The 15651-nt window shown below is 42.1% G+C and overlaps 1 protein-coding gene across 4 annotated transcripts in view; it reads right to left on the bottom strand.

Annotated features, from left to right (window-relative positions):
* The window catches only part of PLAG1 (PLAG1 zinc finger), a 48128-nt gene that overhangs the window by 4901 nt on the left and 27576 nt on the right, over positions 1 to 15651 (bottom strand). For 2 of the 4 annotated variants that reach the window (XM_035895728.1, XM_009640380.2), the window contains exon 2: positions 2485 to 2584. The gene's annotated coding sequence lies outside the window, so the exon portion shown is untranslated. Of the gene's footprint in view, positions 1 to 2484; positions 2585 to 5543; positions 11407 to 11434; positions 14416 to 15651 lie in introns of those variants that run through there. The other 2 variants (XM_035895716.1, XM_035895733.1) reach the window with 2 other exon arrangements.

Below are 15651 nucleotides of genomic sequence, written 5' to 3'. Positions count from 1 at the left end.
GCCGGGAGCCAGGCAGGGAGCACCAGCCCCCAGCTGCTCCAACCTAATGCCACCTCCCCAATAAACAAAACAGACTTCCCCGCTGGCAGCCAGGGGAGGCTGGGTAGCTTGGAGGCAGCCTGGCCCTGGTCTCAGCTGTCCTCTCTCCCCTGTGAGGCTCAGCAGAGACAGAGGGAGCCAACCGCTCCAGAGGGGAGCGGAGAGCAGTGCCCAGGTGCGATGGGAGCAAAACTAAACGGTCCTTGCAAGACCCCCAGCGTGGCCCTGGAAGAAAGTGAAGAGGAAGGAGAGCCCGTGTTTTTCTCAGTGCATGGCAGGACAGGAGTGTGGTGAGGCAAGGCATGGGAGAAGGGGATGCACCTCTTCAATCTCTGCATTTCAAGAAAGCTTCAGACTGAGATTTCCATTTGAAACGTGTACACACGGTATGTCTCTGCCTATGCCTCTTCTTCCCTCCTCCCCAAAACTTTTTCCTCGTCTTTACAAGAGGAGAGTACACTGGCACACCAAGATGGGAATCTGCTGCCTTTGTACCCTACAGTCCTTGAATGGCAAATTAAACTATGTTACTTTCTTTAAGCAAGAAGTTTTGTAAGACCACCTTTACCCCCCCCAATTTTATATGGAACCACTAACCTCTTCAAAGATACCCAGTGACAGAAAAGGTGTTTCTTTAAGGACTGTTATCATTTCAGATTGGTCTCTGACTTATTCCCACTCATGGGAAGAAGCCTGGAGACATCAATTCCATGAGTGGGAACATAGACGGGTCTTCAAAGAATCAGCTTAATTTTATTTTCTGTCTCATAAGGAGCTTTCTAGCTCATAAGTGAAAAAATGAAACAGATGTTTGGAGACTTGAGACCAGTGTTTCTGCCATAAAAGTAATTGAAGGCCAGTTCCAAAGACTTCAATGGAGCCACCAATGTAATCAAAAGGAGGGTCTGATTCACATCAAAGTTGTGATAAATTTGTGGATTGAGAAATTTTTCAATATATGCTTTAATTAGAATCTGGTAATAAAATCAGTTGTGCTTTCTTGTAAATGAACACACTGGTCTTCTATGCATACTGGCCTGAATATGGAATGATATCTTGTTTTAGCCTAATCTCTCCTCACAAATGAAGTTCTGGGGGAGAAAAAAAATCCAACCCGTTCTATGCTTACACAGGGTGTATCTATACCACACAGGCACCCACATGAGACCTGCCACACAGAGCCAACAGCCCAGCTGCTGTGGCCCTCGCTGCGTGGCTCAAGTACCTACAGTCTCATGGGGTAAGAAGGAGCTACTGCCCCTCTCGCCTCCCTGCCAAATCCACACCTTGCCTGAGAGGGGCAGGCACCATTAGCAGCAAAGGGCAAAGAAACTACCTCTGCAGTCTGCCGCAGGGGAGCGTGGTTAATTTGACCATGCTGGGTCCAGAGCTCAGCAGCAAGTGGCTCCTGGCCCAGCCAGTGACAAGGGAAGCAGGCACAGCTGGTGGGATGTGGGAAGGGAGGGTGGGTGAGCTGCTGCAGGGAGGGACAAGGGACAGAACTAGGATGGGGCTGTGGGGCCAGGGAGGTGCAGGGAGCACTGCATGGGGGTTGGGAACCTATAAGGACAAGAGGAGAGGAGTGAGCTAGTAGTGCTGGAGGCAGGAGGGGAGGAACTGAACATGCATCAAGCTGGGTGGATGCAGGATCTTAGGCCATGCAGAAGGGTGATATGCAGAGTCTGATGTGAGGCCAAAAGCAGCGTTTGTTGTGGAACAGCATATGAGGCTTAACTGCTGAATTAACAACTCTGACAACTTCTCACTCCTGTTCTCAATGCAAGGATAGCACCTCAGGATGGAGGCCATCCTATATTCAGGCCAATATAACATTACTGTTATCTTCTCCAAAACTTCAGGTAATCTAGTAGTTGCTGTACCAGATGTAACTCAGAACATTCTCACATGTGAAGAATTCAGGTTTTGTTCCTCTATTATCAAAACTAATTAAGCTGACTTTGAACTGTGTTTAAGTGTCCTTAAAAAGGCATCATTAGAACAAATATGTGTGGATCCAATCTTTGACAATGACAGCGTTTTATTAAAAAAACATGTATGCACTATTATCTCAGTACCATTTCTCAACAGATGAGGCAATTAAGAACTTCAGTATTGACCTCTGAATAGTAAATAACCACTTCCTTTTTTTCTTGTGGATATATAGACTGAGCAATGGAGATAAAACTTAAAAAACCACTGATCCTCAAATATTACACTTTCCAAAGACCAGCTGAAAGAATTTTATGAGTAATATTGCCTGCTTGTGTCTCAACATATTATCACTTAAAATCCTCATTCTTATTGGTGCTTTCACAACTGCAGGATGAATGATTATATGCAGTATTAAATATAGCAAACACATTATACAAAAGCTCATATATAATATTATTTTTAAAGAAGTGTATACTTAAAGCAGGATTAAAGCAGCCTCTGTTCAATGCACACCTGATGTTTGCCCACTAAAGTCCTCAGATTTTGGTCTTAACCAGTTCCGCTGACTCTTCTTGGAGGAAACCAGAATCCAGTACTTCCCATTTTTACTGGTCTGAAAAACAAAAGGAAGAATGGACTAGACTCCAGCGAAACCAGTATATTCAGAAAGGCTGGGAAGTGGCAAGACCGGGGGTTGGAAAGAATCGGAAAGGAAAAGTTAAAAGGGATAGATCCAACCCATGCACAGAACATTATGTACTGTTAATTATAAACCGTAGGAATCAATCATTCTTGCATTATCAGTAGCAATTATGCACTTCAATTTGCAGTATACTTACATCATTTCAACTAACGCTATGCTGGACAGTAACACATAAAGAGATAAAATTAGACAAAAAGGTGACCAAAAAAAAAATCTAAAAATCCACAGACCACAAATAATTTAGAAATAACAGTGAAAAATGTAAAATGCTGAGCCCAGACTTGAGTTTCTTACTCAGAAAGGACTGAATAAGAGAAGATTTCTGGATTAGGCCCAAATTTACTAGAACCTAATGCCTTCATTCTGCTTAATTATACAGGAAATAGCAGCTTAAAAGGTGACCTGCAAAGGAAAATAAAATTAATTTTAAAAAAATAATAAAGCCTCTTAATGATGTACATGCTACAGATAAATCCCAATAGAGGGCAAGTCTAGGTGTGCCTGAGCAAATCCAGAGGGCCTTTCTGGAATTTCCCTTATATCTTCCTTTTCCCTGCCACCATCCTTTTGTAAGTTTGCAGCATATCTTCCTTTTCATGCTAGAAGGCCTCCTGGATGACACAGGTATAAGCAGAAAACATGTTCAGCATCTCATTGTAATGGGGAGGTTTCTCGCCTCCAAATCTTTCAGATATGTAAGGGGGAAGCCCTGTACAGTGCACATACCCCACGTGGCATAGCAGGCTGAAGGTATTTGGCAGGAGCCCTGGCATAATGTAACATTTTCCCACACACACACCATTTTTCCTTCTCCCTTCCCATTCACTCCAGTATTCTTCCTTTTGGTACCGAGTTCAGCTTTGCACGGCCCCAGCCTCCTCTGCTGGTAAGTATGAACATGAGCAACCCGGTGTCCTTGAACACCTATTAAAGGCAAAAGTGCTTCAGAGCAATCGACTGAAGCCCTCTGGCAGCTGAGGAGCATTTATCTGGGGCTTTGTACATACAGGCAGGAGGTAGAAACAGCTCCTGTACCCAAAGAAAAAGTGAAAGCTTTGTTTTCAACTAATGAGCAAGAGAGGGGGCACAACCCTCACCTCCTCTTTTGGAGGTCCCCAAATCACCTTGTTTGAGGGAGAAAATGCTGATGACTCCTCACTCCCTTTCCCAGCAAGACCCTTATAAATTAGTTCCCCTGCGATGCCTATCTCAACATCTTCCACTATCGCAGCAGAAAGAAAGAGCTTCATTATCCAGGTGTTTCTACTAACGTAGCTCACAATAAGTAGACAATATTTAAGACAGCACATAAATGTAATTGGTATTTACAGATTGGTATTTAGACTATTTACAATACTGTTGGTATTTACAGACTACTTCCTGTTTGTAAAAAAAACCCCAAATTATATCTAAAATATTGTAATGCCCTCTCAACAATATTCAACATTTTATCTTAAATGCTTATGGTGCTCAAGTCGCTCTACACAAAAGCAGATGCCCTCTGAGACGGGCCATTAGAGGCATGGAAAGACTACTGTATCGGGGCAACTGAAGCAACTGGAACAAGTAAATAAGTAAGATAAACACCAGATGTAGTTAAAAAGCTGAAGAGAATGAAGGAGGAAGGTCAAATACTCTTATTCATTACCTTGTGAATATAACAAAATCACAATGCAGCAGATCCAGATGAGGGCAAGTCTATACCGACAATTAGCTGGGACCTCAACTGCTACAAGGCCATTATTAAGCAAAGAGCTTAACAACATACACACAGAAGGGGATAAGTTTATATGATAACAAAAACATCTGCTACATTTGACAGGGTTAAGCGAAAATAGAAAATAAAATTCCTACGCTTTGCAACAATAAATCAGCTATTGGATAAAAGACTTTTTCTTATGCACAAAAAGCGAAAGTTGCCCATGATAATGCTGATTTTTAGACCACCTTTCTCAAAAGCTTTTGGTGCTAGAAAATCTCTGAGGCAGAACACTGGACAAAGATGTACATTCTTCTCATAACTGCTTATAGCGTTATTAAGTTTTGTTCTCAACTAGATGAGTTAGGAATGATTTTTAATGAATAACGAAGCTCAAATTATTCTCCACATGAAGTAGAGAGGCATCACACTGCAAAAGCATTGTCACGTGCACATGCCCAAAACCCACTGGGGAAATAGTAACAAAATATGATTTCTATAATTTGTCAGATTATAATTCTTAGAATTTATCAGATCTTCCAGTATCCATGAGGCGCTAATTTTGCTAGCTCTCCAAACACCCATATAATCCCAGGTTAGACAATATCTGAATTACTACCATCTAAGGAGTCAAAGGAAAAAAAAAAAGCCCCCAAACGTTCAGCTAAATAATTTATTCCTGGTTTTAATATTACAAAAGAGCAACATGCTTTTTTTTCAAAATTCACAGTTCACCTTCAAAAATCTGAAAAAACAGCTGCATTTGAAAATGTTTTAAAACATTATTTGATATCTAAACTAAAAGGATAATGAAGACATTACACGAATACAACCAATAATCCTCCTCCTAACTTGCATTTCATGCTTTTCTTAAGAGTGTCCAAGCACAGTAAAGGAAAACACCAGTTTCATGGTTATTTTCTTTCAAAATAAGAGAGCAATAATAAGAACGCAGTATTGAGAACACAGTATCTGTCATTGCACCTTGTATACAGAACAGTGAATCTAGCTTCAGTTCCTGAAATTAATCAGTTTTAAACCAGAGGAAGGGCCCTAGAAACATTAGAGTCATAATAATGGTGGAAATTATTAAGGATTTAATAGTATTACAGAGTCATCCTGGGTTTTAAATACATCTTTAAGGAAACAAAATGAAAAGTGGGTACTTACCCTATGGAAACTGTGATTCTTTAAGAAGTGCTGTCCACACAGATCCCAGGTGAGCATGTACTCACATGGACAGGATCAAGTTCTCTGAAGACAGTAATGTCCATCCAGCCTGTGCCTGTGAACCCTCCCAACTGCACCTGGCAGTGGTGCAAGGCAAAGTGCTCCCCAACTGTGCCACGCACATCACTGCACCACCTAACGCGGCCTGCGGCAATGGCAGCTCCCAGCGCTGCTCTTCACTCATGCTGTGGGGCAAGAGCCATTACATGCACCACTGCCATCAACGCGCTGCCTGGGAAGTGGCAACCTCCCTCTTCAGTGGCTGCTGGAGCCCTGCTGCTCCCAAACCTGTGCTCCCATCTCAGGGTTTTAGATGCTGATGTGAAGGAGCTGGCAAAGTTTGCTGCGGCTGATGAAAGGGAGCAGGGCCGCGGGAGAGAAATACATGGGCAAGAGTTGATGCCTTAGGCTGGGAGTGTGGTGTGAGGATGGGAAAGCCGAAACACAGACTGGCATCCTGGTTTGGGAAGAAGGAGTATGAACACACGCAGCCCAAGGAAGCCAGGAGCTGCTGCTACTCAGGGTGGTAATGGAGCAAACTAAGCTCAGTCTAACCCCTCTCAGGTTTGCCAACAGTAAAGACTCCTTCAAAGCGAAGGACAAGAGGTCACTTGTAGTGCCTCTACGGAGAATGTGCCTGGAAGAGCCACAATTACTGTAGCGTAAGTAACCATTTTGCTTTCCTGTATCAGGTGACTAAAAAAAAGTACTGACAGAGGAAACCTGCTCTGTCGGAGCAGTCAGGGATAGCTGGAGGAGCTGAGTTGGAGGAAGCATCAGCAAGAGACAGTCAACGTAGCCACTGACTGTGGGTAAGAACAGCCAAAGTGACAGTCAGGCAGCACCTCCACTACAGAGTGGCAGAACAGAACTACACATCTCCCCACATCTGCCCCTCTCAGCTGGGGCTCTCAAAATTGTGCAAATGTCACCAGAGCTCCTGAAGATGAAGGCATCTACCCCCTGGGTTAAGGCAACCAAAGCAGCAGCACCACTTAGCCTCCTCCTGCTTTCCTTGTGCCATGGGCTTACACGCAAGCCTCTCAGTTGGCAGTTCAGTTTGTGGAGGTGCAGATTTAACCCTCCTTCCTTCAGACACCTCAGCTGGGACAGTTGTTGGAAGGGGCTGAGGGCATAAGTGGCAAAGTGCCTGCACTGCTCCAGGACAGCACGCTGGGACCTGCAGCCCTGCAAGGCTCAGCCAACCTTCCTGGATCAAGGATCAATGTGCCAACTTCACACTTGCACTGACCTCGGAGCGAGCAGTAGGTCTGCCTGACTGTGTAGAAAAGTGCTGGACTTTTCGCAGCAGAAGACTCATTTCAAAGTAGCTGCAGGAGGCAGAAGCTCTGGCTGCCAATCCAGGACTTCCAGCAGTCCCTCTTACGAAGAATTAGCTTTAAGTAAGGGAGGATCTTAGCTGGAAGTTGATCCCACCAATGGAAGTAGCCAAGCAGGTAAGAAAAATCCATGCTTAACTGGCAGAGATGTTGAAGTATTGATGACTTCTGGGGTGCTTTTCTCTGTGTTGAATTAAAATCAGTCTTCTGACTGATGCAGGGCTCTACATCACTGTGTGTTCTTGGCAGGCCATCTGATCCACATTTATCTGAACTCTAAAGGAGACAGCCAGGGAAGCCTGTTCACCTTTGCCCACGTTTAAAAGGAGAATACTGTCTTTGGTAGGAAGATGCTTATTCTCCCCCATGTGTTCTTGTCTGTATGGGGCTGGAGGAGGAAGGGGACAACAAAGGAAGGTGTCTCTCTAGCCTGAGTTCTCCTACATCAGGAAGCTCAAGCTGAGCCTTTGATGCTGGAGGACAAGAAGGAGGAAGAATGGGCATTGCTGGGGTGAGACTGTTAACCAGAATGTGGGTTCGACCAGGGAGCCTGCCTAGGCCAGGAGCAGCTCCCCCCTGCACTTTCACAAAGTGATACCTCATTTAATTTTCTGTCTGTTTTATTGTGTAATTTGGAAGAGATTTGAACAGCAAGCAACATGTATGCACATGTTTCTGCCCTAAGCAGTGAAGACACCTGGCATGACTGTCTATAAACATGACACTGCCAAAATAGCAGGAGGCACAGATCTCAGCCCCTGGAGCCCTGCCTCTGGCCATCGTGGCCTTTTGTACAGCCGGCAGTGAGAGGAAGAGAGCCAACAGGTACACTATCTGACAGCAGCTGGGAATCGGCCGGGGTTTTACAGCTCCTGTTCTCTCACAAGCTGACAGAGAGACATGAAAAGACAAAGGGGTCCATGCTGGGGCCCCTGGGCGACGAGATGGCATTGAGAGGTGGGTGAAGCCACTTGGCCTTTTGCATTTTTGGACAACAGGTATTTGAAATAACCGCTCAAAGATGTAGGCACTGGCCCTACTGTAAACCAGTGTTTCATACAAGAGGAGCACCTGCACACATGCAAACTAATCACAAAAGAACAGATAGGGGTTTTTGTATACAAGGCTGTATTTATCTTATCTTGAACTTCTCCTTGTAGGAGGCAGCTGAGTTCAGAGAAATCCTTCTCTATGGATTCAAGCTCTAGCCTACAACATAGAGGAGTGGCTGAGGGAGCATGGTAGGACAGCAGTGCGAGCATGCACAGGCTGCAGGAAGACACAACCAAATCCAAGCATGCAGCAGGAGAACTGCCCGTGAAAACTGCTGCAGGAAAATGGAATGATGTAGGCAAAACAGTGAAAATATCTATCCAGCAATCTTAGATATAAACATAAGAATGACTTAGAGATAATAACACTTAAGACTTTACCCCTTGGGGAAACAGCCTAACATTGAGAACATAATGAATTAACGTAAGCACTGAAAAACCAGGCAACCATTGTAGTCTGCTGTTAGTGGCAGCACATTACAAATATCTATGGTGTGCAGAACAATGATTATGCTGCAAAGAGTATTTTATAGAAGGTAGAAAAATACAAGAATTAAGATATTTCATCAATTCAAAATTTTTAACAAAGTCTTTGTTGCAGGTGTTTTGGTTTTTTTCGGAAAACATCCACAAAACAGAGAAACTTACTGAAATTGCATGAAGTTGAACAGGAAAAAATGCCGATCCTTTCAAACTAGTGTGGATATGGGTAGCAAGGGGAACAAATGCACTAAAATGATTAAACCCGCTTCTTTTCCTCTGGACAGTAAATACATAGATTCCACTAGTAAATATCTGTTAAATATACATACCTTTTGTTAATAATAAAGTAAGCATTTGGAGGAAAAAAACACTAGGTTGCTGTGGGACAGTAACCATTACACAAAAATAGGTATTTATATAAATTTTACTATTAAATACAACACCTTTTTCTTCATTACATAAGACTATTCACAATTCTTGAAAGCTGTATTACAGTCACGAAATTTGGACAACCAGATTTTTAATTTTAGAAAACAACTAATTCTTATAATATGCTACACTAGAAAGAGTATTACATAATGTTTTTCGGAATATAGAAGAAAAATTCTATCATGCCTGCCTTTTTTTTTTCTTCTTAAGTTTCTGGAAAAGTAGAACATGAACTTACCAACATTTATTTTATCATGACCTAATAGTCTGTAATTTAAAGGAAAAAAAAATCGCAATACTATCCAGCATCTCTTTGTAGGCTTTCCATGATTCAAATTACTTAGGTCCACTTTAAATCTTGAGAGCTCAGTTTTGGTTACTAAATGTTCCAAAGGATTCCTGATTATATACTAAATTAAAGGAAACAAGAGCTGCCTAGAGTTAACCCATCTGATGATTGTGGTTTTATGGGCTTTTTAAGGATCTCTATGGCACTGCATAGATGTTTTTCTAAAAACTTTGGAGAGGCTGTGATACAAATAACGTTGATTGTGTAATTACTCTTAGAAAGATTAAAACCTGCAAAAGTGCTTTCATGTATTTTGGCATCACACACACCCCTCCCCCCCTTCCCCCAGAATAATCTGCATCCATTTTTAAAGTGATGATGCTTCTGTGAAAGCAAACTCTGGTTACTATTTAATCTGCATATAGGACCATGTCATTTTTCTAATAAAATCAAAAGCAAACCCTGTATATGTACAAGTAAACATAAACACACATCCTAAAAGTGCCTATGAGATTATCCAGTAATATGATCAGAAATTATTTGATGTTTGTAAGGAACATTATTTTCCTTTGTCCCGAGACATCTTAAAATGAGACTAGGTGTGCAGGCTAGATTAACAGTATACCTAGGCCAGTATTCTGCCTCCAGTAATAACCAAAAGTACAGAACAGGTCACGAACGCATCATATTTCTCACTGATACTCTCCTGACCTCCAACTACTCTGATGTCAGGGACTTCCTGAACCATATGTGGTTTCTGTTAGTTTAGCAACTTTCAGCACATCACCCTTCCAAGCAATAGTCCACGCTCCCCGTGGAAGACATATCTGTTTCTAATATCTACAGAGTACTTTCAAAAAGTTGTCCCATGGGTCTCTGCACTATCAATTTTATGGAGAACCTTTTCCTTTTGAAGGCTCTGAGTCTGTCTTCCCTCCTAACTGTGTATGTTCTTGTTTTGAAAGGCAGTGTTTAGTCCGCCGCTTCCTTCCTCTGCAGATCTCCATGACATTACTCTCAATTCATTCCTTTCCCAGACCAAAGCCCCAGTTTACAGAAGTGTTCTCCATATGGAAGCCACCTCATGTAGCTCATCATCCTTGCTGACCTTCTCTAAGCCTCTTCCAGTTCTAATAAATCTTTTCTGAGATGAAGGTTCCAGAAGTGCACACAGCACTCAGGAGGCAACTGGACCATATGTTCTTGTAATGAGATTCTCAATTTTATTCTATATTTCTTTCCCCTAACATTTGGGTTGTGTTTTGGTGGTCAATGAGCTTATGACCTCACAGAATCATGAATCACAATCCCCAAATCTTACTTCTCAATGGTAATACTCAGCTCAAACTCATATATCAGGATTGTTCTGCCTCAGTTATCCTTATTTATCTACACTGAATTTCATTGCCCATTTTGTTGCACATTCCTCAGCTCTTTAATGTCCTTGGTACTGTTCTCCACAGCTGGCTCTCTTCATAGCAAACTTGCTCACCCAATTGCTCATCCCCTTACTGATACCATTTATGAATGTGATGAACAGCACAGATCTCTGTGAAACATAACTGGGACCCTCCTTTAATTGAGAATTGACCTTCTACCCTTTGATCCTACCTTTGAATCTGTCATTTACTTGTGCGAAGTCCTTCCCTCTTACATTATGGCTCCTTAGTTTCCTTAAAAAGCCTTTTTGATAAAGTTCACTTTGATTTTTGAACCAGAACATCTTTAATTCTTGCTGATGCCTCTAAAGAACTCCAACTCCCTAAGACAGGACTCTCTCTTACAAACGCTGCTTTAACTCTTCCCAAATAATCATACCCACTCAAGTGGCCATCAATTTTATGCTTTATTACAGCATCTACCAAAATTGCCTAGTACAGATTTCAGATTTTCCTGGTGCAGACCTGCCTGGCTAAGACCACCTGACAGAGAGTCATCTAACTTGAATCGTAATGCAAGATGTTTTTAACAGTTTCAGTACTCAGTCAAGTAAAAGGGTTTCTGGTGCTCTAGTCCGCTAGGTGGAAATCACAATGACATCAGTGAACTCAGGATAAACTCCACTCATATACCTCACCACACAACATAATCCTGTGCAGCTATTGATCTCTGCTCACTAGCAGAGTGAGAGTCAGTCAGAGAGAGATGGTTTGAACTGGAATAATGCAGAAAAAAGCAGCCACCAGTCAATCCACTTTGTGCTGTGCTCCTCATTTAAACTGAAAAAGTAAAACTTACCAAAGAGCTCAGTAATTTCACCTGAAGGTCTGCTAGGCAGACAGCACAAAGGAATCGCCAGAAGGCAGGGACAGGTTTTAAATAGCAAAGTCTGTAAAATAAGCATGGACTAGAAGTCAGAAAACATGGGACTACAATAATCCAACCAGTGATTCATTGTTTGGGCTTGAAGAAATCCTCTACCCTACCTCAATTTCTGTCTGCTACTAAAAAAACCATAAATAAATAAAAGGAATATACTTACCCATCTTGCTAAAACAAGCTCAAATAAGAAGGGAAGGTGCTGGGAAGAAGTGCTTGAAAAATTGCAATACCACATAGAAGCTGAAGTGACTGTAATAGGACAAGACCCTTCACAGGAGCATTAGATTTGCCTCATGAGGTTAGGTTAGATGGTTGGGAGGCTCACATTTGGGACAAAATGACAACACGTGAAGGACAGAAATAAAGTAATTGAGAGAAAGGGTAGTCTTCCCAGTACATACGCTGCATCCTGGGTGTAGGTAGTAACTCTACAAAGTTGTCCAAAGAGCATAGCAGAAACCCAGTCCTGCCTGAATCATGCTGCCTGAACAACGTTGCCTGGGAGCAAAAACTGTGACAGGGTTTAGCATTATTTTATTTGTAACCTTGGATTTTCGTACGATTTATTGCAGCTATTCCAATTAAAATGCTGATCCTGGTTGCCCCGTCTCCTCTGCCTCCCAGCCCCCAAAAGAAAGGGAACAAGTAAGAAAGAGTGCCCAATTTCCAAACAGCCACTAATCTTCCAATACACTCTGCAGTTGAGGAACTGCTGTTCTATCTGAAAAGAAAATACTTCATAATTATTGTAACCTTACATTAAATAGCAAGTGCCACATTTAGTCATGATGGCCTTTGCTACTACTGCTACAGCTGTGATGCTGGATGATTGTATCAATGACCTTATGAGCTAAACCACAAAAGCCTTAGGAAGGGGTAACTAAAGATGCAGAATACTTTAGGGTAATACCAAAGCAAATCCCTCTTCAAAGCTGCAATCAGTGAGCCTTTCAGAACCTGCACAGCGTAGGCACTAAACGTATTTCTGACTCTGCTCATAGGTAGCAGCTTTGTCTATGGAATAATGTTAGCACACACCTAATCAGCTTACTCTGATTACAGTGACTTCACAGAGTGTTTGCGTGCCATTTTGCTATGAGAACATCCTTGTTAATGAGGTAAGTACATAGCTCTGCATTTGTTCCCATCTCCCATTTGGCGTGTTGAGTGGTTCATTTACAGTGCTCTGCTTCAGTTTGTCATGCAACGCATTTTGGGATGCACATCTTAACAATTCTGAGATGTGATGTCAGATTAATGAACAATTAAAAGCAGTCGTGCATAATTTAGGGCTACACAGTTGAACACAGCAGAGGGAGATGAAGCCAGGCAGTTAGTAACGACAACAGTCACCTGGAGTACAAGTTTTGGATTCAGGTGACTGGCAGCAACTCCTAGTTTCAGGCAGCACAGGCAGAACCTGCCGGAAGTCCACACAGATTCTGACCTGAAGTCACACCAACAGAAAACCAATTTGGGAGCTCCCATCAGCCTGATGAAGTGTCATAATGATGCAGTCACCAAACAATTTTACCATTAAATCACAAGGTAATCAGCTTGTTATTGGCGGGGCAACCAAGTCAGGAAGGCTGGCAGCAGCACGAGGAGGTTTCTCCATGTCTGTCAATGCACAGGAGGTTACGGATAGCTTTGAAGGGATAGGGTTCCCTACTGGCACAGCAGCAGGCGGCGAGACGCGTACCTGTTGCCCTACTCTACCCCAGCTCCACCTTCCAACCACACAAGCTTCAGACTTTATCAAAACAATGGCATATTCCTTCACAGTCCTGCTGGACACAGTTTATCACAGTAAGCATTCACCACCACTAATAATGGGTGGTCTGTGATGAAAGACCTGTGTCCTGCAAGGTAACTTTTGAACTTTTGTTCTCCACTGTCCAAGACACCAGGGCATTTAAGAGCTCTCCTCTTTTTTTTTTTTTTTTTTTTTTTTTTTTAAAGTAATCTTAGTAGGCTCTGCTTCCCTGATTTCCAAGCCTACATTAAGTGATGGGAGAAAAACACATGCAAGGCTTTGCCTTGAACAGCTGCAGACTGACAGTGGGGCAGACTTCTAGAAAGGTGGAAGGAAGATGGTGACAAAAAAGATGGAATAAAAATAGTCTTATGACTGTATGGTATGCATCAATGTTTCATGCGTATTATGCGAAAAAATCCTGGAGGGCAGATGGAAACATGAAATGGAGATGTTTTTGTGAGTCCCGGAGAACGTATTTCTCCAAGTGCTCTCCAACAAGATGCTTGAGCTCCTTTCACACTTTGGGAAAGTAGCTGTAGGCTAGCAAAAAATTTGCAATCAAAAGGTATGTTTTAGTTCAATTTTATTTTTAAAAAGTTATGAAGAGATGAGTTTTACAATAGTTGTGTGTTCAATTATTTTTCAGACAGGCATTTAGAAAATGGATTTATTTACTGATTTAGCTGATGGTGCTTTTTCAATGAAAAAATAATGACCTTAAAAACAAAGTAGGTCACGCAAGGAGTGCTCCTCTAGATGATGCACACAAGATCCTGAATGCTGTCAGGCAACATTTCTAATTAGCCCAACTGATATGGTGGTCTCAATATGGAACATCTTCTATATTTTACAGGGTGTTGGAGGTAAAGTGTTTGGCCAGTGTTTTCTTACAACTGTTTATGTTTAGCACCTTTGTATTGCCCGTTTCTTGTCCCCTTCCAGAATCGCATAATCCATTTCAATCTTCAGGGAGTTCTCCAGGAAACCCTCCTTTCACCACTCTGCCTTTGCAACCTCCTGCTGAGCTGAGCTGACAATTTCAAGGTTCAGATCCACCTTTCGTTTATCTTCTGAAATCTGATGGCTATCTTTTAGCTAATAATTCCCCTCTTCATATGGGCTGCAGCTTTTTTATGTGCTATGAGAAATCAGAAAAAATAAAGATGTTACTCGTCACCCCACTCATTACAAACTCTATTTTAATACTGCTAACTAGTTTCTTCCTTCATGACCACATTCAAATTCTTTTCCCCCAACTTTTCTTTTCACCGTGTTCCCTTCAAAACTGCAAGATGCCTTCCAAATTACTTCCACATACTACATATGCTGTTGTAGGTTTTTCTGGGACATACGTAATGGGGTAAGTTGTTTGCTATTGTTTCAAAACTTGAAATAGTCAGACACTGTTGGATAGGCATTTGAGTATAAAGGGTTCTGCCTTTGTCTTTTTTTAAAGAAAAAAACAGTAGGCATTACATTTGCAACAGCACACATGTGCAACTAGCTGTCCTCACGCTGAAGGATATTACTCCCTAGCAAATTCCTGGGAGACTTAAGAGCTTAATTTATAAAGACAACAGGCAAACTGCGATAATACACTGCAAGGCTACCTATCAACAAGCTTCACCCAGGAGTGCTAGAGGAGCATTTCCTTAAACAAAAGAAAAAAAAAAAAGAAAGCAAAAAAAAAGAAACAGGAAAAAATCCAACACCTCCTTTACCTGCAATGTTTGTGTCAAACCTCTCTCCCACATACTCTTTTCACTCCTATAAATTACTGTAAAACACACTGCAAAATCAAGAAAATTCTGTGGCAGTTGTTACATATACACAAGCTCATTCTACTAAATAAAAGTTTTAGAACAGCAAAGCAGTTCAAAATTCCTTGTGTACTTCACCCTCAGCAAAGATTGAGCACGCTAATGAAACTCTGTGACAGCACAGCTTTATGTTTGAGACTGCATTAAGATTTATAAACACTCTGAGCATGACTAAGGTCTGGAGCAGGGGGGCAGCATAACCAAAGCTGGGGAAGGCTGTGATTAGTGAGAGGGAAATGAGAGGCGATCAAATCGGCTGAGAAAGGAGGGAGAAGAGTGCAACTCACGTTTGCGACTTGGCATAGCAAAAAAAAAGAATATTGTTAGAGCTTTAAAGTGAGAATGATGAGAGGATGCCATTTCAGGGAGGGGAGCAAGAGCAAAAAAAAAGGCAATACAAAAAATGCAAAAGCATCAATAAGTGTGATCAAGAGCTCTTGCATTTGTGGAGTCAGGTACTGGAGAAAGCCCTGACTCAGCAGCACAGATGACACTGACTAGGAGGAAGGCAAACCAACACTTGCTAAACTGAAGGACATGTCACATGAGCAGGG

This window comes from Egretta garzetta, unplaced genomic scaffold, assembly GCF_000687185.1.
Source record: "Egretta garzetta isolate BGI_Z169 unplaced genomic scaffold, ASM68718v1 scaffold340, whole genome shotgun sequence".
NCBI classification, from domain to species: Eukaryota; Metazoa; Chordata; class Aves; order Pelecaniformes; family Ardeidae; genus Egretta; species Egretta garzetta.
This window is presented reverse-complemented; position numbering and strand designations above follow the sequence as displayed.